This window comes from Chiloscyllium plagiosum, unplaced genomic scaffold (assembly GCF_037043375.1).
Source record: "Chiloscyllium plagiosum isolate Xiang-an unplaced genomic scaffold, Cpla_swu_hap1 HiC_scaffold_5, whole genome shotgun sequence".
Taxonomy (NCBI): Eukaryota; Metazoa; Chordata; class Chondrichthyes; order Orectolobiformes; family Hemiscylliidae; genus Chiloscyllium; species Chiloscyllium plagiosum.
Window position 1 is genome coordinate 94381521 of NW_028270143.1, and position 23753 is coordinate 94405273.

Genomic DNA, 23753 nt, shown 5'->3' on the forward strand with positions numbered 1-23753 from the left:
TCCCTACAGTGTGGAAAGAGGGCATTTGGCCAATCATGTCCGCATTGATCCTGCAAAGAGGATCCCAGAACCCTGCATTGTCCCCATAACCCCACATTTTACCATGGCTAAACCGCACAGCCTGTACAACCCTGGGCGCTATGGGGCAACTTAACATGACAGTCTGCCTAGCTGCACATCTTTGGATTGTGGGAGGAAACTGGTACACCCAGCAGAAACCCACACAGACATAGAGAGAATGTGCAAAGTCCACACAGACAGTCGTCCAAGGATAGAATTGAGCCCAGGTCCTTGGAGCTGTGAGGCAGCAGTGCTGACCACTGTGCCACTCTCACTATGGACTTCTCATTCTAGATTGTTCCATGAGGAAATATCCTCTCTAATCAACTTTGTCACTCTCCTTTAGTATCTTATAGGCCTCCACCAGATCTCCCCACATTCTTCTAAACTCTGATAAGAAAGGACTAAACTGCTCAATCTCTCTTCATAAGGCAAGCCCCTCATCTATGAAATCAATCTTGTGACTCTCCTCTGAGCTATCTCCAATTGAATACATCTTTCTTCAATGAAGTGCTCCAAAATTGTATATAATACTCCATGTGTGGTCTCACTAATATCTGTACTACCCTACTTTATACTCTATTCAATTAGCTCTAAAGGCCAAAAACACCACTCAGTCTAGAAGTTTCCAAAATAAAACTGCCACCTTCCCAAACCTAGTCAGAGCTAGCTCTTTGGTTTCCCTTTTTTCCTCAACTTTCTCTGTGGTAGGCTGGCCAACACCACTATTTTCTTGATTGACCAATTCAACACCCAACACTCTGAGCATAATCAGTGCTGGTTTGTCTAGTGTTCTTGGAGCAGTAATTAACATAGATTATCATTCCAGGCCAGCTCCTAACAGTAAACATCTATTGTTTTGTTCTTTTTTTTAAACAAGTTGCTGTTCAAAATTCAATTCTCAACTGCAATTTACAATTCCAAACCAGAAAACGAGAAAAATAAAAGAAAAATAGTGATGGTTCAACATCAGTGACACTATGGAGGTGAAGGAAGGCAGTCTTGAGCATAGGATGAATTTGTGGTCAGCAAGTCTGCTCACGGTCAAATACTCCTCTGAGGTTACAAGTTTCTAGCTCAATATGATGGAGGGAAAGTAGCAGCATTTGGGCTACTGAGCCTGGAGCTCATTCACCTCCACCTGCTTTTCAATTTTATTTTCCTTTATACTTCTGGTTTCTTTTAAGTTCTTTTTTTTTTACCTTTTCGCCTTAGTTACAGCAATATCAGTGGCAGAATTGGCGAGAGTGGGCCCAGGGAGCAGCATGGCCAAATAAATGTTGAAGGAGGCAGCATTCAGTAGCAGCTGCAGCAATGCCAAGTACGAGACAGCCATGGCTCCACCTTAGCTCGAAGTCTCCCGGCAAGCGAAGAGCCGGTCACAGGCTTAATCCCCTGGTCCACACCCGCAGGCTGAGCCGAGGCTCCAGGGCTGCGGCCAGGCCTGGGCGTCCGATAGCGGTGAGTTTGGTCCCAGTGCAGAACCCTGCCGATCCGTGGTGGCTGTTATCGATAAGGTTGGACAAGCGCAAACCTCATGGCGACAGCGTTGGTGGAGGCAAGATGGCCGCGGCAAGATGGCCGCAGAGAATGGTGATTCTTCGTTCCAGCGGTAGTAGCACAATGAAGTGAGGTTACAGCAGTGTTGTGGATTTAACAGCATGAACCTGAGGCATTGGAGAGAAGGAATGTGGATCCAGCCCCATGGCTGAGCTAGATTCAGAAGCTGTTCCAATGACCACCTAACTTTATTGAGATAAAATTAGAAGATGAACTTTATTGTTTTATTTTTCTGGCTTCATATTCAAAGCGACACTAAACAAATTTCTTTTTTTTTAATGCTGTGTGATCAAGACATTCCCTTTTTTTTCTTTTCCTTTTTTCAGTGAAAGACACAAAGTGCTCCCTCCTGTGTATTTTTTTTCTTTTTTTTAAAAATAATTTAACCCCCACACTACCACCTAAGTGCGGTAGTGCTTATTTTAACTAAACAAATTTCATTTGGTTCATAATAAATAAATGTGATAATAAATTATTCAAATCAAATAATCTGGCTGAGTGTCAACAAGTGGCCAGTTAGAAGGGTGAGGTTGGCAGCTAGGGAGCAGAGTTTGTGCTGGGATTGAAGACAATTGCTTCAATCTTCCCAATATTTAATTGGAGGAAATTTCCATGTGCCTAACGGTGAACAGGCAGCATTACAATCAGAGCAGGGTCAAGAGTGTGGTGCTGAAAAAGCACAACAGGTCAGGCAGCATCCAAGCAGCAGGAGAATCGACGTTTCGGGCATAAGCCCTTCATCAGGAATGAGGCTTGTGGGTCGGGGGGCTGAGAGATAAATTGGAGGGGGTGGGGTTGGGGGGGAATGTAGCTGAGCATGCCATAGGTTGTTGAAGGTGAGGGAGAAGATGATAGGTCAGGGAGGAGGATGGAGCGAATAGATGGGAAAGTTGATGGACAGGTCAAGAGGGCGGTGCTTGTTTGGAGGCTTGGGACTGGGGTAATGTGAGGGAAGGGGAAATGAGGAAACTGGAGAAAATCCACATTGATCCCCTATGGTTGCAGGGTTCCAAGGTGGAATATGAGGCATTCTTCCTCCAAGTATCAGGTTGTAAGGGTTTGGTGATGGAGGAGACCCAAGACCACCATGCCCTTAGCGGAGTGGTAGTGGGAGTTGAAGTGTTCAGCCACAGGGCGGTGGGGTTGGTTGGTGCAGGTGTCCCGAATCGAATTTGCAAGTAGGTGTCCTGTCTCCCCGATGTACAGGAGACCACATCAGGTGCACTGGATACAGTAGATGACATTGTTGGAGGTACAGGCACATTTCTGTCGGATGTGGAAAGATCCTTTGGGGCCTTGGACGGAGATGAGGGGAATAGTGTGGGCCCAGGTTTTGCACTTCCTGCGGTTGCAGGGAAAGGTCCTTGGAGTTATCACCCAATGACTTGAAGAAGAGCGCCTCATATTCCGCTTTGGAACCCTGCAACCACATGGGATCAACGTGGATTTCACCAGTTTCCTAATTTCCCCTCGCCCCACATTCTCCCAGTCCCAAGCCTCTAACTCAGCACCGCTCTCCTGACCTGTCCATCACGTTTCATATCTATCCACTCCACCCTCCTCTCCGACCTCTCACCTTCTCCCTCACCTTCATCTACCAATGTCATTCTCAGCTACCTTCCCCAACAACTCCACTCGTGTTCCATTTATCTCTCAGCTCCCCCTGCCCCACCCCACCAGTCTTATGCCTGAAATGTGAATTCTCCTGCTCCTTGTATGCTGCCTGACCTGCTCCACACTCTCGACTCTGAGCTCCAGCCTCACTTTCTCCTCTTTCGTGTTTAGAGCATGCTGAATAGCCATTCTGACTACACCATAGGGACCTGAACAGCTCTGCTGATTTTTTACTAGTTTCTCAATCTGTAGCCTTATGGGCTTTATCAAGTGGAGGGTCATTTTAGCCAGGTGGAGAGTGAGTTTAGGTTCTAATTACTGATACCTTAAATATTGATGTACAGATGGCCAGCAAGAAAAACTTAGAAAATCAACTCCAATCAAAGACTCCAGTCTATCTCAAGGCTCCTTTGGAGGGACTTCTGAGGAAGGATCACTCCACCAAAAAAAACGTTAACTCTGGTTTCTCTCCACAGATGCTGCCAGACCCTGCTGAGCTTTTCCAGCAATTTCGGTTTTGTTCCTTTGAAGGGAGGCCTCAGACAACTCCCAGGCCTTGATAGAGAGGGATTTACAACCACCCTGTTTCTGAGCACCTCCTGCTGGAAATAACCAACTCATGTGGGCATCATCTACAAGCTAGGGGCACCTTTATCACTACCACCCCGTCACCAAAAAGCATGTACAGAAACGCCTCAAACTTTGAAAAACAGTTCGTAATTGCTTCCAACCCGTACGATGTGAGAACATTATCAACGTTACTTGTTACGTTTGTCTTGATGTTCTCTGGGCGACATTTGAGGTTCAAAATGCGTTTTGTTGCAGATGATTAAAAGCAAACCCAGTGCTCCCGGAGCTGCATTCAGACATACACACCCTTGGTAGCAGAGAGGGGAGAGACACAGAGCTGCCGGCCTCACGTCGTCCGGAAGTGTCGGTTCGTCACCGGCTTCACTTTACCTACTTTTGAAAAAAAAATGAATAAAACCCGCCTGGCCTAGACTTGGACTGTGGGTCGGACACCTCAAGAGACGAGAAAGAATTGTGTCCCCGTCCCTCCCCTGTTTTCTTTGGGGTTTGATTTTTGTTGTGAAGTCGGTGCAATTAATTAGTTTTCTTTCCCTCTCCGCCTGTCTGTGTGTGTGTTGGAGTAGCGGAAGTTGTTAAAGGAGAATAAGTGAAGGGCTTTGTGCAGGGTTACACTGAGAGGGGCACGATCTGAAAAGTATCCTTTGCGGGATAAGTGGCAGTAGCAGCGGCGCGCTCTTCAGCGCGAAGTTGTCCTGCAGAGCGACAGACACATTGTTGCACCGCTCCCCCTCCCTCTTTCTCTCTCCCCCTCCTCTTCTTTGACAGCTTTCTCGTTTTGGACACATTATTATTTCTGGTAGCAAGTTGAAGTGTGTGGGGTTTTTTTTCCCTCCATCTGAATGAGAAAATAATCATGGTGACGACCACCACAGAGCAAAGCCGCTGCCTCCTAAACCGTCAGTAATTTCATTTTTTTTTGCCCCAAAACAAAACTCTCCAAAGATTGGGCTGTAACCGGAAGGTAGGATTCTTCATGAAGTTTTGTTTTATTTCCTTTCAAAAATGTTTACACGCGATGCATTTGTTGCCGTTTGCACAAGAGATGTAAATAAACGTGTGGTGTTGTGGAAAAAATAATTGGATTACTTTATAGCCACCGTGCTGCGGGGGCAGGCGGGCATTGTTTGGGGGGTGGTTATTCTATGAACAGGACTGTATGTGTTACAACTTCAGGCTGACACTATTCCCATGTGGTCCTCAGCTTGACACTTTGCTGTGAAATCCCTGAGGATGTGAATGTACTTCTGCACGCACTTCTACTTTTGCACATTAGCCTGCAGGGGTTTGCGTGTATTGTCCGTTGTGTTGACACGCTCGTTCCCGTGTACTTTTTCTACAAGTGGTAAGTCTGATATTACGTGTGTTTTTGTTGGTTTTGCACGTTTCTCCACCAGCGACTTCAATGTTATTGAATGTGCTGCTTTCAGTGGAGGAGATGATGGTGCTGGATTCAGCAACCTTTTAATCTACAGGCTATCTTTCTGTTGTTCGCAACACATTTACGTGGAACCAGTATTCACCATCTGTTTGTAACTTAAGCCTTTAACTTGGTCCGTTTTTCCCCCCCTCTTGCCTTTCTTTACCCGACTCTTTCTCCCCTCCCCCCGCCGCAGAAACTTTCTCATGTATGAGGTCTTAACTAGAGGGGTTATATTAGAATCTAAACGTGTTGGATGAAACAGGATTTTTGTTTTAAAAATCCATCTGATTTTAGGCAGGTGTGCTGTCCAAAAACCCATAAAAATGTCATAAAGCTTTTCTTCTTGTAACTCCCTCTTTGCTTGAGTTTCAATCTCTACTTCTAGGATTTTACTGTCATTGTGTGTAGTCCACTGTTTGTCTCACCCATCTCCTTGTCTTTTTCTCCTGTCTGTAACATTTTCCTCACATTTACTTTTCGACAAGTATCTCCTTGCTACTACTATTTTTGTCTTGCTTTAAACATCTCTCCAGCTTTCCATTTCATTGTGTCATTATTTCTCTCTTTTAAGTTTGGCACACTTGTGCTGTACTTAATTTCTGTCCCTTTGTTGACCATGCAGCATTGAGGCTTTCAGATAGCTGAAGAAAATATCCTGCTCTCTCATCCAAGTGGGAACCAATGTGTGCATACTGTTTGTGCTAAGAATTGTGGACTCAGACACAGGTTGAGACTATGGGGCAAATCATTGGAGGGACTGGAGAGACTCTATAAATATCATTAAATATAAACTGAGAAATCAAGCAGCAAATGTTGCAAGTAATTTTTTTGACCAGGTGGAATTACAAACAGGAGTAGACCATTCGGCCCCTTTAGCCTGCTCTGCCATTCAGTAGGATCAGATTATATCTGCATTATCGTATTCCTGATGAAGGGCTTTTGCCCGAAACGTCGATTTTACTGCTCCTCAGATGCTGCCTGAACTGCTGTGCTCTTCCAGCACCACTAATCCAGAATCTGGTTTCCAGCATCTGCAGTCATTGTTTTTATCATATCTGCATTCCTGCCTTGTCCTAATAGCTTTTCACCCCCATGCTTAACAAGAAAGTAATCATAACGTAGAATTAATTTGTCTTTTCAATAGCAGTAATATGATTGTATTGTCTACTTGACCATGAGTTTTCAAAGTCACATCAGGTGAAATGGGCTAGGGAATTGACTGGTATTATTCAGTCTTGGCATGGAGCATTGTTTATGCAGGACTGTTGTTAAACGGCCTTGAATAAAGGTATAACAGTGAATTATTGAAGCAAGCTTTGGTGCACCGGATGGAGCTGAGGGTTATGGAGCAGAAATTAGGAAGAATTCTGTATTGGTGATTAGTGAAGGCATTGGAACTAATGACAGTTAATCATAACTACTTAAATTGGATTGAACATTTTTCTCAATGATTCGGTCCACAAAATGGATTGTATAGTTGAGTGCTTTTTGTATCTGCATGGCCCTGAGAATGCTGCTGTGTGATTATCTTGGTGATGTAATAGACACATAGGTTTATTACAGTATTACAATAGCTGTTATACATAATTCCAGAAACACAGGATGTTCACTTGAATATAACTACTATCCATAGAAAGGAAACAAAATTTTGCTTATTTCCTCCTTCCTGATCATACGTGTTAAGATTGCAGAAATAGGAGACCTAATTTCCAAAGTTTTGTTTTATAGCTCCTGTTTTTAAATATTACAAACCATTTCTTATTAAAAAATATTTGGCTTACATATTGTACAATGCAACGGTTTCTACTCTTTTAAATTGAGGAACTGTAAATACTGGAACAATCAATACTTTGTAGGATTGAAACCCTTTTTTTAATAAGGCTTTTGTTTTCACTTAAAAAGTTAAGATCTATGTGCAGGCATATGGTACTGACGTAGCTTGTCGATTCATTATTTTCCACATCTGGCATCACAATGAATGATTGCTTTGCTGCATACTTTTGTTTTTGAAGACAGTGTCATTTAAGGTTATTCCCCAGTCTCTCTCAAAGTGAAGCATAAGAAATGCACCAACTTTAGGAGTTCACCCTTTAATCTATACATTTTAAAACTTTCTTTTTATTGTAGTGCGTTCCTATTATTTAACTTGCCAATTGACGACTGGACTGATGGATAGAAAAAGATATGCTTTCTAAGACCACAGCTTACATGCTGTTTCCTGTGAATACATCTTTTGACTAAGCATGCAAGTTAAGGATACTCTGGCACATGATCGCTTGGATTTCTTTTAACAAAACAACTCTCCCTTATCTGTGAACCCAGACTTCATTTCCTGTGAAGTACGAGGGAGGATAGAGGTAAAGTTCTGGAGTTCAGTCTGGTTTTGCTGGAATTACAGGGGTTCCTGTAACATATGCATGTTTTGACATGCTCTATTGACATTTTTTGACTTGTGGAAGGAAATCAGTGGCTTGCCTCCATCCTATTTCCCCTTCCTTTTGGCTGTTACCCCAGGGGTGACCACATTGAGCCATAAACCATAAAAGTTTTCCCATATGTACCTGTATTAAATTCAATCTTAAGGTTTGGTAAAACTGAGATTTTAGATATAGTAATTGGATCCCTAAAATGCAGTAATATATTTTGTTCCTTGATATAAGTGCTACAAATTTCTATTTTAATGACTTGTATGCTTGTGATTTTAAAGCTATATTTAGATGTGTATATTGTCCACATTTTGTGTGCTAATGTTTTTCCTTCTGATAAATTTTCAGTTAGATTGAATGTGTGAGCAAAATACGCTTTCCAATCCTGTGAAAGATCAGTGGAGCTGGTTTCTTATAGTTGATCTGTGCTGAGATTGTAAACAACTGTGGGAACATTTCCTGTCCGTGTCTGTAGTAAAATTGCAAGCGTTTTGTGTTTGACCATTTCACTAGAAATGCTGACCTGAACAAGTCATCCTGCATATGTTAACAATGTTGTTTCTCATAGCAGCTGAAGGAAATGATCTTCATTTGCATTGTTTTATTTTCTTATTAATTCCTCGGGTGAGGGTGTTGTGGTTATAGAAGCGTTTTATTGCCTTTCCTTGTTATTAAGAGAAAAAATGACAATGGTCTATTTAAATGGCTTGTTCAGAGGGCTGTAAAGAGTTGAACACAACGATAGGAATGGAGTCACATGTAGGCATAACCTAGGAAAGTAGGCAAATGCTAGGCACTCCTTCCCTAATTGACGTTAGTGAAAGGGTTGGACAAACATTTTCCCAAATAAATGTTGATATAGGTAAATGTCATTTATCCACTTTGAGACTAAGAGCGATAGAATAGTCAAATAAAAGTTAAAATACTTCTGATGCTGGAAATCTGAAATTAAAACTGAAAATGCTGGAGATTTGGTCTGGCAGCATCTGTGGCGAGAGAAACAGAGCTAAAGTTTTGAGTCTGGTATGACTCTTCTTCAGAGAGTGAAAAACTAAAAATAGCGGAGACTAGATCCCCAAAATATTGTGACCAAGTTCAGGAAAGACAAGATTAGTGGAACAGATCTAACAACTCGATACTGGGGGGCGATCAGCAGCCACCTTGAACTCCAACTCAATTTACAACCTCATGACCTGGGATATATCCCACTCCACCATTACCATCAAGTTAAAGGATCATCTCTCTGGTTCAATGATAAACGTAGGAATGGATGCCAGGAGCAGCACCAGGTATACCTTAGTGTTAAGTATCAATCTGATGAAGCTACAACACAGGACTGCTTGCCTACCAAACTGCATAAACAGCAAGTGATAGAGAGAACAATTCCAAAACCAACAGATCAGATCTAAGCTCTGCAGTCCTGCCAAGTACTGTCATAAATGATGGTGGACAATTAAACATCTCACTTTAGGGGGCAGTACCACAAATATCCCCATCCTCACTGATGAGGGAAGCCCAGCATATTAATGCAAAAGAATAGGCTGACGCATTCTCAATAACCTTCAGCTAAAAGTACTGAGTAGATGATCCATCACAGCATCACAGATACTGGTTTTCAGTTAATTCAATTCACTCCATATTAAAACAAACAGCTAGAGGATACTGCAGGGGCTATAGGGCCTGACAAGTACAGCAGTGGTGCTGAGGACTTGTGCTTCAGTACATGTTGTACTCCGAACCAAGCTGTTCCAGTGCAGCTACAAAATTGGCATCAACCTGACAATGTGGAAGGTTTCCTAGGTACGTCTTGTAAACAAAAGCAGGATAAATCCAACCGAGCCAATTACCGTCCCAACAGAATACTGTTGATCATCAGTAAAGTGATGAAAGGTGTCATCACCAGTGCTGTCAAGCAGCTCTTGTTCAGCAGATTAGTGAGCATAACATACTCACTAACGCTCAGTTTGAATTATGCCAGGACAGTCAACCTCTGAGCACAGAAAGGCCTTGGTTCAAACATGAACAAAGAAGCTGAGTTCCAAAGAAAACTGCCTTTGACGTTGAGTTTGCGTTTGACCAAGTGCAGCAGAAAGGAGCTCAGGCAAAACTGGAGTAGTTGAAAGTTAGGGAGAAATCTCTGCTGGTTGCAGTCATTCCTACCACAAAAGAAGACGATTGTGGTTATTGGAGGTCAGTCATTTCTGCTCTAATACATCTTTGCAAGAATTCCTCAAGGTAGATATTTTCTAATCAGCCTGTTCAGATATGTTTTGACACACATCTGGACCAGGTGAGACTTGAATCCTGGCTTCTTAATCCAGATATAGGGATACAACCACTGCACCATAACAGTCCCTTAATTCCTCAATGGAGGAAGGGTGGGCAGGTGATAGAGCGATTTCCCATATTCTGCCTGTTGCCTAGCAGCAGGCAATACCTGCAAGAAATCTTAACCAAGGCTGCAGCTACAATTTGTAGATATTTCATAAGCAACCTGTTCAGGTTTCCTGGTCCACAGGTAGAAATACTGTTACCTGTGCAACATGAGCCTCTGATTCCACAGGATATATTTTCAAATCAACCTGTTCAGTGGTGTTATTGCCCACCCATGCAGCAGTTGGGTCTTGAACCAAGGCTTCCTTGTTCAGAGGTAGGGACACTACCACTACACCACAAAAGCCTCTATAGTTCCTCAGGTAGTGTCCTTGACCCAACTAACTTCAGCTATTTCACCACTGTCTCTCGACGTTCATGGCATTGCCATCGTGGAAATCCTCCACATTCTGGCAGTTACTATCAAATAGAGAAAGAACTAGATTTGCCATTTCAATACTGTGGCTGCAAGAGCAGGTCAAGCTAGGAATCATGGAACTCTGCTCCTGACTCTCCAAAGCTTGTCCATCATCTACAAGTCTCACGTCAGGGGCGTGATGGAATACTTCCCCCTAGCCTGGATGAGTGCAGCTGCTAAAACACTTAAACTTTACACCATCCAGGACAAAGCAGCCTGCTTGATCATCACTGCATCCATGATCCTTCACTCCCTCCACTACTGACACTCCGCAGCAGCAGCACTGTATGCAAGGTAACAAGATGCGCTGCAGAAATTCTACCTGGCTCCTTAAACAACACTTTCCAAACACATGATCACTTCAATCTAGAAGGACAAAGGCAGTAAATACATAGGAATACCACCAGCAGCAAATTTCCCTCCAAGCCGCATACTTACTACGTTGAAAATATATCGTTGTTCCTTCAGTGTTGCTGGGTAAAAGTCCTGGATCTCCCTCCAGAATTGTGAGTTTACAGTAAATTAATTGTAGTGGCCCAAGAAGGCAGCTCACCACCACCTTCTTGAGGGCAACTAGAAACAGGCACTAACAGCTGGCCTAACCCACAACGCTTCCATCCCATGAAAGAATGAATAAGAAGAAATGGAATGCTGGGCGGATTCAAATACAGGGGAATAGAAATTGTGGTACAGCTGTAGAAGTCTCGAGTTAAACAGCACCTGGAGTATTGTGAGGAATTCTGGGCATCACACCTGAGAGTAAATATTAACTTTGGAGCAAGTGCAGCCTAGATTTATCAGAGTGAGAGCTGAACTCCAATTGTTAAATTAGGAGAAGCAAGTATGAAAGCAAGGATTGTATTCCTTTGCATTTAGTAGATGTAAGGGGTGGGATGATCAAAATTTTCAAGATATTCTGGGCAGCAGATACAGTAGTCGGAGAAATTGCTCCTATTGGTTCAGGAGTCTAGGATTAGGGAGTAGAGTCCGTTCTTCTATAACATGATGGTTGTGTTCTTGAACAACCCTGTCGTATAGAAAAATCACACTTTAGAAACAGCTCTTAAAGTGTTGGTGCTGTAATCGTGTTACAGTGAACACATATTTTAAAAGTTCATGCTGTAGAAACAGCTCCCTAAATTCGTCAATCATGTTACAGTGAATTTTTGTTGATGAAATGTGCATTACAGCACAATGACCTGTATTATAAAAATTACCCCCATATCTTTCAGTAATGGACTTGGGAAACAGTTCTGCGCACTTTCCTATATTAGACACCATCTGCCAAGTTTTGTCCACTTACTCAATCTATCTATATCCCCTTGTAGATTCCTTATGTTCTTATCACAACATACCCTCCCACATAGAGTCTCAAAATCATGGAGTACAGAAGAGGTCCTTAAGCCCATCAGGTCTGCGCTGACCTATCTACACCTAAGCCTACGTTCCAGCACTTGGCCCATATTTAGATTAGATTCACTACAGTATAGAACAGGCCATTTGGCCCAATAAGTCCACCAACCCTTTAAAGAGTAACCTACCCAAACCCATTCCTCTACCCTATATTTTACCCCTGACTAACGCACCTAATGCTATGGGCAATTTAGCATGGCCAGTTCATCTGACCTGCACATCTTTGGACTGTGTGAGGAAACTGGAGCACCCGGAGGAAACCCGCGCAGACACTGGGAGAATGTGCAAACTCCAGGCAGACCGAAGCGGGAATTGAATCCGGGTCCCTGGCACTGTGAGGCAGTAGTGCTAACCACTGAGCTAACGTGCTGCCCTAACTGCGCTTTAGAAACTGTGCTTAGCATTGGTGATTGTAATTGCATTACAGTCAACATACATTTAACAGTTTGCACTTTAGAAACAGTGTCCCCAGTTGATCAGTTGCGGTACAGTGCGTTTGATTTAATGAAATGCTTTAGAAGAATGCTTATAGCAGAACGATCTTGCATATTTTCATCCTTTCTTAAAATTGGACTCTCATTTTTCCAAACAACAGATTTTAAGCTAACTTGCCTATGGCTTTCTGCTTTCTGTCTCCCCCATTTGTTGCACAGGAGCGTCACATTGGTGGTTTTCGAATCTGCTCAAATCCTCCCAGAATCCAGTGAGTGCTGAAATAGTTTGACTAATACCTCCATATCTCTGCAGCTACTTCCTTTAAAGTACTTGGATGCAGGCCATCAGGTCCCGGTAACCCGTCTGGTTTCAGTCCCATTAGTTTGTAATTAAACTTTTCCCTTGTGATAGAGTTTGTTGCAAGATCTTTCCTCCCTTTAGCATCTTACTTGTCTGAATCTTTAGGATGTTAATAGTGTCTTCCACTGTGAAGACTGATGCAAAAAATTGGTTTGAATTATTTTCCTTTTCCCTCTTAATTCTCCACTTGCACCCCCAAGGGTTCCTCACTTAGGTTAGCTACTCTATTTTTATATGCCCATACAGGATCTTGCTTTGATTTTATATTTCTTGCTGATTTACTTACATAATCAATTTTCTTTATCTTTATTAGCTTTTTAATCATCCACTGCTAGTTCCTTTACAAAAGCTTATGCAATCCTCCAATCTACCATCAGTTTTTGACGCTCTGTTTGCCTTAGTTTTTGATTGGACACTACCCTTGACCAACTTTGTTAACCGTGGGTTTTCATCGTTCTCACTCAGTGTGTCTTTCTGACCACAATAATTTTTCTCAAAAATATTATGAAATATCTGCTTAAATGTTTGTCACAGCTTAACTAATGACTTCCCTTTATTTTATTTTCCCAGCCTGCTTTAGACAACTCTTTCTTCATAGCTCTGTAAGTTGTATTTAAATTGGGGACACTGGTTTGAGACCCATGCTACTATCACTTATTTTAAAATCCTACCATTTTGTGATCATTACCTCCAAGACGATTCTGAACTACAAGATCTCCCCTTAATCCCATCTTACATTACTAGTACTAAAATAGCCTGTTCCTGGTTAGGTTCTGCAATACACTGCTCTTATAAGCAATCTCTGATACACTCTACACGTTTGTCTCCTATCTTACCCTTGCCCATCTGACTTGTTCAGTCCAGTGATTAAAATCACCCATGACAATTATATTGTCCTTCTTACACCTCTTCAGAATTTGTTGATTTGTCCCACAAAGAGCCAATTCTTCGGGGGCCCATCTGTGACGACTTTCCCTTGCGTTTCCTTATTTCCAACTAAACTGATTCCACATCACAATCTATTGCAGCGATCTCGCTAGTCATAACCATACTGAAAAATCCTTTATTAACAGGGCCACCCACCTCCTTTTACTTTTTGCCAGTTCATCAGGAACATCAAAAATCCTTAAATATTTGAAATCTCAGCCTTGGTTACACTGCAGCCACCTTACCAAAATGGCCATCAGGTTCTCTTCATTTATTTGTATTTGTGCTATCAACCCATATATCTTGTTACAAATGCTATGTGCATTCAAATAGAGAGACTTAAACTTTGACTTTTTATCATCATTATTTAATCTAAGCTATGTAAGAATATTAAATGTGTACCATTTAAATAAACTCTAGCCTCTCAAGAAATATAGCCCACTTGCCTGGCATTTTATTGATCCTGTTTCTAGAATTTTTGACCACTTTTTTTCAAAATCCAAATTGGGCTTACTTAAAAACATTCTTTTAGATTGAGGTTTCTATAATGTTACTGTTCTTGTAACTTTGCAGATGTGTTATATTATTAAATGCCCCATCTGATGCAAAAGTCTCATAGAAGACAAATAATTAGAAATTCTAGCAATTGTTGCCATAACAACTCCATGAATTCGACAAAGTCAAAATTAAGCCAGTGCACCTCAGTTTTATGGTGGGAGAGGTAGGTCCCTTTGACCAAAAGCCCACTTGGTAATCATGTCTTGTGTTTTTTTTAAAAAGTGTAGACATCAAAACAGCATTAACAGGTTTAAGTGGCAACCCATCTAACTGGATCAAGTGAACCAAGAATGTATACAAAGGAGGTCTGGGTGAACACTGAGGATGAGAAGAGTTGCAAGGCTTTGCAAGTTTCTGGGTCTGTGCAAATTCCCATTTGGTTGGAGTCTGTGTGAAGAAAACAGAGCTGAAAACTTAAGAATTTAATTATGGAACATTTGGAATCATTCAATGAATAGCTCATCCTTTTAAAATAAAAATGGCAAAAGGGCAGCATTTGGATGGCAAAGTGCTATGAGAAGATTTTAACATAAAAGACCAAAGTTTGCCTGGTGAGAGATACTATTATGGACTATAGGACTGAAGGGAGAGGAATTGGTTGATTAAGTGACACATTATTCTTGTTCTCTCATTTCATTCTGTGTGATATATCAGTTGAATTAAATGTCTCTCACCATAACTGGTGCTTGGCATGATTTCCCTTAGTGTAGAATAAAAGTGTTTATGGTTTTAACTGGGGTTATCCTAACCTAGTGTTGACCGAGGCTGTAGGAAAAGGTAAGAGTTCTGTTCTAGCTCATGGTGAGCTTCAAGTGATCATTTCTGAGTCTGCTCTGGAAGTCTAGGTTTCGGAAGTGAGAGGCAACTCTTAACAGTATGATCCCACAGAGCTGAAGATGTACCGATGGCAGATCTAAATTTAACACAATACTGAGATTGTTTACTCTTTCATGGGATGTGGACATCACTTGCCAGGACAGCCTTTGCTGTCCAGCTCCAATTATCTTTTGTGAGGTTAGCTGTGAACTGCTAGTTTGAGCTGTTGCAGTCCTCTGTTTCAGATACATGGCAGTGCTATTAAGAAGGGACCTCTAGATTTTGTCAAGCAACAATATTTGACTCTTTACTGCTGTCACAAGCTGATTTCAGTCATTACCTATCCCTTGTTACTCCTACAATTACACTCAGTTACTGTGAATAGTACTGACTTAGTGGGAAAATTGCCACTGCTACCTTGTGTTTTACAAGTTAATTTATAATCTGCAAATGACATATAGTTGGCTGGAAGCAAATGATTGAATTGTTTGTTTGAAAAATAAGTACCAGAATTGTAGAAGCTATTGTAAAACTATATCTTGACTTAAGTCTTGCTCTGTTTTTAACAATTGACGGCAAGCTTCATATAGTTTTCAATCAAATCAACAAAGTAGAACATCGAAATGTTACAAAATATATAAATGACATATTCTATTGGAAAGGACACCAGGCTGAATTTTACAATAAAAATCAGTTAATTGTCAATTTTGGGGTTTTCATGTAAGGACTTGCTCAGAGTATCAAAGGTAAAGAAATCAAATTAATCAAGTGTAGGATAAAACATCTATCTATGTTTGAACATTTACTTCTGCTGAACTATACTTGCTCTGCTTTTAATTTGCTCTCTGTTATTTTAATCTGGTCTCTTTCAACTCCTCCTCCATTTGCTTCCATTTCATAAATCATGAACTCACTTCTTACTAGCAGCAGGTGCATCGTCAAAGTAAAAATGAATTTTTGGGACAGTATGTTGTAATATTTTTGATATTTGGGAAATTGTTGCCATTATTTGCTGGTTTAAGCTGGCATAGATGAGGACCTGAGTAAAAGAAGACAGACTCCTTGAAACATTAAGTGTAGAAAATTCTGTTGCATCCCTGACTGGTCAGCACAGCTTTTGTATTAGTTGGGCATATAATGTCACAATTCTGCTGTTTTTCTGGTGACATATGCACATTTCTACTTCTGCATTTAAAATATTCCTTTATGTAGAATTACAATTCACCTTTTTACTTGGTTTTGGTCTATTACAAGCTGAAGCATATTCACCATGGACATCCAGTCCCTGTACACCTCCATCCCCCATCACGAAGGACTTAAAGCCCTCCGCTTCTTCCTTTCCCGCTGTACAAACCAGTACCCTTCTACTGACACCCTCCTTCGACTGACTGAACTGGTCCTCACTCTGAACAACATCTCTTTCCAATCCTCCCACTTCCTCCAAACCAAAGGAGTAGCCATGGGCACCCGCATGGGCCCCAGCTATGCCTGCCTCTTCGTAGGATATGTGGAAGAGTCCATCTTCCGCAGCTACACTGGCACCACCCCCCACCTTTTCCTCCGCTTCATCGATGACTGTATCGGCGCTGCCTCGTGCTCCCACGAGGAGGTTGAACAGTTCATCCACTTTACCAACACCTTCCACCCCGACCTCAAATTCACCTGGACCGTCTCAGACTCCTCCATTCCCTTCCTAGACCTTTCCATTTCTATCTCGGGTGACCAAATCGACACGGACATTTACTATAAACCGACTGACTCCCACAGCTATCTAGACTACACCTCCTCCCACCCTGCCCCCTGTGAAAACGCCATCCCATATTCCCAATTCCTTCGACTCCGCCGCATCTGCTCCCAGGAGGACCAGTTCCAAAACCATACAACCCAGATGGCCTCCTTCTTCAAGGGCTGCAATTTCCCGCCAGACGTAGTCGACGATGCCCTCCACCGCATCTCTTCCACTTCCCACTCCTCCGCCCTTGAGCCCTGCCCCTCCAACCGCCACCAGGACAGAACCCCACTGGTCCTCACCTACCACCCCACCAACCTCCATGTACAACGTATCATCCGCCGTCATTTCCGCCACCTCCAAACGGACCCCACCACTAGTGATATATTTCCCTCCCCTCCCCTATCAGCGTTCCGAAAAGACCACTCCCTCCGTGACTCCCTCGTCAGGTCCACACCCCCCACCAACCCAACCTCTACTCCCGGCACCTTCCCCTGCAACCGCAAGAAATGCAAAACTTGCGCCTACACCTCCCCCCCTTACTTCCCTCCAAGGCCCCAAGGGACACTTCCATATCCGCCACAAATTCACCTGCACTTCCACACACATCATCTATTGCATCCGCTGCACCCGATGTGGCCTCCTCTATATTGGGGAGACAGGCCGCCTACTTGCGGAACGTTTCAGAGAACACCTCTGGGACACCCAGACCAACCAACCCAACCACCCCGTAGCCCAACACTTTAACTCCCCCTCCCACTCCACCAAGGACATGCAGGTCCTTGGACTCCTCCATCGCCAGACCATGGCAACACGACGGTTGGAGGAAGAGCGCCTTATCTTCTGCCTGGGAACCCTCCAACCACAAGGGATGAACTCAGATTTCTCCAGTTTCCTCATTTCCCCTCCCCCCCCCCCCCCCCCCCCCACACCTTGTCTCAGTCAAATCCCTCGAACTCAGCAACGCCTTCCTAACCTGCAATCATCTTCCTGACCTCTCCGCCCCCACCCCACTCCGGCCTATCACCCTCACCTTGACCTCTTTCCACCTATCGCATTTCCGACACCCCTCCCCCAAGTCCCTCCTCCCTACCTTTTATCTTAGCCTGCTGGACACACTTTCCTCATTCCTGAAGAAGGGCTTATGCCCGAAACATCGATTCTCCTGTTCCTTGGATGCTGCCTGACCTGCTGCGCTTTTCCAGCAACACATTTTCAGCTCAGTCATATAGAACAGTTGGTTTGTCCACTGTAATCTAACCATCTAATAAACAACAAGTTCTGTTGTCGCAAGAATATCTTGTCTGAAATGTGCAACTAAATTGATGTCTGCTTAGCTTAAGGAGGAAGAATTCTTCACAAAGAATGTAAATAAACTCAAGTTGTCTTAATTGGATGCATCTTGGCCAGGACTTCAAAGCTGTCTGTTTGTAACTCCAGAATTACTGACTATTTTTCCAGTAACAAAATACAAATTTGTATCCCTCTTCTGGTTCTCTGGAAGTTTACAAATACAATCAACAAAATGGAGAAAATCTCCACCCTGCAGACTGTTAAAACTGAATAAAAATTCCCACGTAATCACATTGTCCAAAGAGTAGGAATTAAGGAATTCTGATTGGAAATACCTCAAAATACAGTTGAATTTTCGCTGTTCAAGTTGCTTTTGTAAATTGCTGCTCATTGTATATTGTTATCTTGATTTTTGCCTAAGCCTTTTATTAGACTTCTTTGTATCTTTAATATATTTTCTGTGTTGTCTGTTTTAAAATGATCAGATCTTTTTTAAACACTTCCTTCCTGAACATATTGATCCATAGTGAAATAAAGCTAAGAAAACAGTGACTACTCTTTAGTACCTCAGTGAAGCTAAATAATGAGTATAAAAAACAATGGTTGATACAACAATGGTTGCCATCATCAAGTTTGAATCATTCAACAACTGTTGTCATGTTATTGTTTATTACTGTCAACATCCTTGGGGTTACCGTTAACCAGAGACACAACTGGAGTCGCCACATAAACAGCAATCACAAGAGCAGGTCTGTGGTGAGTAAACCCCCGCCAAATCCTCAAAGTCTGTCCACCATCTACCAGAATCAAGTCAGGAGTGTGATGGAATACTCCCCACTTGCCTGGATGGGTGCAGCTCCAACGACACTCCAGAAGCTTGACACCATCCAAGACAAAGCACGTTCATAAATACTTTCACCGTTGACAATCAGCAGCAACAATTTATACTATCTACAAGATGCACTGCGGGAATTCACCAAAGGTCCTTAGACAGCACCTTCCCAACCCATGATCATTTCCACCCAAAAAGGCAAGAGCAGTAGATACATGGGAACACCACAACTTGCATGTTTGCCCCCCGCCAAGCCACTCACCATCCTGACTTGGGAATGTATCACCGTTGCTTCACTGTTGCTGGGTCAAAATCCTGAAATGCTCTCCCTAAAGGCATTGATAGCACATGGACTGCAGTGGTTCAAGAAGGCAGCTCACCACCACCTTCTCAAGGACAACCAGGGATGGGCAATAAATGCTGGCCAACCAACAACAACCACATCCCACAAGTGAATTCAAAAAATTCCACTTCTATTTGGCACATGGCTGCTTAACTGACTGGATTGCAAGATAATAAAAAAGACTAAGGAAGCCATTTAGTCCATCTATCCAAACTCCATTATTTTGCAACAAAACGTCATTAGATGTGAGAGGGGAAAGGTTGAGGGGAGATATAAGTGGAAAGTTCTTTACGCAGAGGGTGGTGGGGCCTGGTACGTGTTGCCACCAGAGGTGGTAGAGGCAGGAACAACAGCGTCATTTAAGATGTATCTAGACAGGTACATGAATGGGCAGGGAGCAAAGGGATACAGATCTTTAGAAAATAGGCAGCAGGTTTAGATGGAGGAACAGGATCAGCTCAGGCTTGGAGGGCTGAAGGGCCTGTCCCTGTGCTGTCATTTTCCTTTATTTTTGATCTTTGAGCTTACCTATGTGATTTGGTGACTTTTGGCCATCTGGTTTTGAATGTGAATTGTAAAAGCCTGGGTGATTGCTCTCTCAAAGGATATCTAAAAGGAACCTGAATAATTTACAGTCTTAAGTTGCATCTGATTTGTCTTTATCAACGCGACACATACTAAATTTGTGTTTTGTGCAGTTCCTTTATTGCAAGTATGCTGGTTCAGAGATCTGTTTTGAAATGATACTGAAGGAATTTATCAAAATGTATACCAAGGTGCCAGAAAAACTCCTCTTTTTTTTCTTTCAATAGAGTAGTGGCATGGCATGTTTTATATTAATATAAATATATATAGAATCTTTATTTATTATTTGAAAGACAGCACCTCCAACAAGATGGCACACCTTCAACACCACACCTTCAACACCACACTGTTCATCATGATTATGTGCTGAAATTGCTGAAGAAGGGCTTTGAATATCTGAATGAAGCAATCATCTGGAACGATTCACCATCACCAGTTGCTGCCATTTCTATTCCTCAGCTTAAGTTTGCTGTGTACATACTTGCCAAACTGTGCAAAAACTAGGAAAAGGAAAAAGCCACAAGGGCAAGGGTGAAGTATGATTGTTGTACCTGCAGTGAGCATGAAGTGCAGACACTTGTCTAAGTCATTGTGCTGTCTCTCATGAGTAGGATGAAGTGACCACACACATTATCCAATTTTAAAAGAAAATGCTACCGTCTGGAATAAAGTCATAGAAATTTATACCATAGGAACCATATAATAAAAGCTATCTAGCTTCATCCCATTTTCCAGAACTTGGCCTGCTGTTGTGTACGTTACAGCATTTTAAGTGGAATGATCTGTATTTTCCTGAGACTTTAAATACTAATGCTTCAGCTATGGTAATGATGCAAAAAGACCTTTCTACTACTTGCTCTAGGGGCTTGTACTTTAAACAGTTTGCACTACAGATAATCCAATGCTGAGCTGCACTTAATTTTGAGTGAAATGATGGATTCTCAGGTTCTTAACCATTCTTTTATCATAAGGCATACAGATGTACAGCATGGAAACAGACCCTTCGGTCCATCTCATCAATGCTGACCAGACATTCCAACCTAATCTAGTCCCACTTACCAGCACTCAGCCCAAACCCTTCCAGTTCATATAGCCATCCAGATGCCTTTTAAATGTTGTAATTGTACCAGCCTCTACCACTCCCTCTGGCAGCTCATTCCATACCCATATCATCCTCTGCATGAAAACGTTGCCCCTTAGGTCTCTTTTATATCTTCCCCCTCTCACCCTAAACCTATGCTCTCTAGTTCTGGACTTCTTGCCTAGGAATTGTCTGTTTATCCGATCCATGCCCCTCATAATTTTGTAAACCTCTATAAGGCCACCCCTCAGCCTTTGATGCTCCAGGGAAAACAGCCCCAGCCTATTCAACCTCTCCCTATAGCTCAAATCCTCCAACCCTGGCAACATCCTTGTAAATCTTTTCTGAACCCTTTCAAGTTTCACAACATCTTTCCGATAGGAAGGAGACCAGAATTGCACGCAATATTCCAACAGTGGCCTAACCAATGTCCTGTACAGCCGCAACATGACCTCCCAACTCCTGTACTCAATACTCTGACCAATAAATGAAAGCATATCAAATGCCGCCTTCACTATCGTATCTACATGCGACTCACTTTCAAGGAGCTATGTACCTGTACTCCAAGGTCTCTTTGTTCAGCAACACTCCCTACACAATTAAGTGTATACGTCCTGCTAAGATTTGCTTTCCCAAAATGCAGCACCTTGCATTTATCTAAATTAAACTCCATCTGCCACTCCTCAGCCCATTGACCCACCTGATCAAGATCCCATTGTACTCTGAAGTAACCTTCTTCGTTGTCCGCTACATCTCCAATTTTGATGTCATTTGCAAACTTACCAACTATATCTCCTATGTTAAATCCAAATCATTTAAATAAATGACGAAATAGTGGACCCAGCACTGATCTTTGTGACACTCCACTGGTCACAGGCCTCCAGTCTGAAAAACAACTCTCCACCACCACCCTCTGTCTTCTACCCTTTGAGCCAGTTCAGTATCCACATAGCTCCCTGTATTCCATGAGATCTAACCTTGCTAACCAGTCTCCCATGGGGAACCTTGTCAAACGCCTTACTGAAGTCTACATAGATCACATCTACCGCTCTTCCCTCCTCAATCCTCTTTGTTACTTCTTCAAAAAACTCAATCAAGTTTGTGAGACATGATTTCTCATGCACAATGCCATGTTGACTATCCCTAATAAGTCCTTGCCTTTCCAAATACATGTACATCCTGTCCCTCAGGATTTCCTCCAACAACTTGCTCATTACCAATGTCAGGCTCACCGGGCTATAGTTCCCTGGCTTGTCCTTACCTCCTTTCTTAAACAGTGGCACCACATTAGCCAACCTCCAGTCTTCCAGTACCTCACTTGTGACTATCGATGATACAAATATCTCAGCAAGAGGCCCAGCAAACACTTCCCTCTTTTCCCACAGAGTTCTTGGGTACACCTGATCAGGTCAGATAGGATGTTTTATGTAAGTGGTTGTTTTTGTAAACTGCTTAAGAAATTGTTTTGCTTTTAAGAACAATTAATTTGTGTCACAATAGCTGAGAGAGAACAAAAAGGTATGGGAACATGGGAGGGAATTAAATCAAAATAGCATTAGAGGGAGGAATGATGCAATCCATCCCCTCTGGTGCTTATGTCTCCCTGAAGGCCTCAAGGCCACTGGTGGACATGTGCTCTCTCTCTCCAAGGACATATGGGCATGAACGTTGATACAGAAGAGAGCCGAGTGACTTTGCTTTTTTTGTTTTAAGTCAGATGGCTGTCAGCTGTCATTTTACTGGTGCTAGCTATCATAGAGTCATGTATACAATAACACATATTTGGTGGCGGGGGGGAAGAACAGCTGTTCCATTTGAGCCTGCCTGAGTCAGTCATGTTAGTTGTTGAAATACCCTGGGGCATCTCTGAGAGGTATCAATGGGAACCATTTTGATCTGTGTTATCTATTTACTGATAAACGATCCAACTTCAATAATTAGCCCAAAATGTGAATGCTACTTTTTAATAAATTTTCTTGGTTTTTGTTCTACTTCGTCAAGTTGACTGTTTTACAATAATGTAACATAATACAGTTCAGTCAGAAATAAAAAAAATTAAGGTTTTCTTTTAGAATGTATAGGAGGTGGTAGAATCCACATTCCATCACAATCTTTTTCAAACAAGTTTAAACAAATGGGATTTTTTTGGTTCTGTTGGTCAATAGCAGTCCTGTTGTTAATGTTTGTGCTCCTGGTGAAAGGGGCTGATAGTTTAAAAAAGAAAGGAAGAGGCAACTGCTCTTGGTTGCAGTTTTGTCTGTTTTTACATGATGAGTTTTGTCTCCTCTGTCTTGCGTGGACTGGCTCAGTCATGGGGGGTGACAGCTGCTTTAAAGCTAGGGAGGTCATGTGTACAGCAGGCTTATTTTATCCAGGCTTATATAGCTTTCTTCCTTTGGAGCTACAGAGGCACAAGGCAGTTTCTGTTGCAAGTTTTTGTGCTAAATTACTAGAACATTGTTTGATAGGATATAGTGAGCATCCATGGAGGTGGATAACAGGTTGGTGTTCAGGCTGCTTCTACAATACTGTGAATTATTGCTGATCACCCTGTTTCTGATTACTTTGAGCTGCAATGGAACTTGTCCATTGTTTATTAACTATTTAATGACTGTATCGTGAGCAGGGGTTCAGTGGTCTCCATGATTACGAAAGAGATTGGACCTGAGTCAATCCAGTCTTGATCCTAAAAGGAGTCCTCAGGTTGGGAAGTTTCTCAGTATGTTATGATTGTATTGATGTTTAACTGAACTATCTGGTTTATTGACACCTTAAAGATTAAATCTGTCATAAAAGGTTGGCTCTGGGTGGCCTTCCCACCTGAATGAGTGAGTAGGTAGCACTGGCTTGAAAGGTAATCTAGAATTTGTAGGAATAAGTATAGCTATGGACACTTGATAGCACTAAGTTAAATGTTGC

At 42.3% G+C, this 23753-nt stretch overlaps 1 protein-coding gene and 1 long non-coding RNA gene across 3 annotated transcripts in view; one reads left to right on the forward strand and one right to left on the reverse strand.

Annotated features, from left to right (window-relative positions):
• The window catches only part of LOC122550074 (uncharacterized), a 69025-nt gene extending 64921 nt beyond the window's left edge, over positions 1–4104 (reverse strand). Inside the window, exon 1 of the long non-coding RNA XR_006311736.2 lies at positions 3997–4104. This is a non-coding gene — a long non-coding RNA (uncharacterized LOC122550074). The remainder of the gene's footprint in view (positions 1–3996) is intronic.
• A 163-nt stretch (positions 4105–4267) lies between these two features.
• Positions 4268–23753, forward strand: part of svila (supervillin a) — a 339560-nt gene continuing 320074 nt past the window's right edge. The window contains exons 1-2 of one of the 2 annotated variants that reach the window (XM_087987490.1): positions 4268–4786; positions 5027–5167. The gene's annotated coding sequence lies outside the window, so the exon portion shown is untranslated. The remainder of the gene's footprint in view (positions 4787–5026; positions 5168–23753) is intronic. The other variant, XM_087987491.1, reaches the window with a different exon arrangement.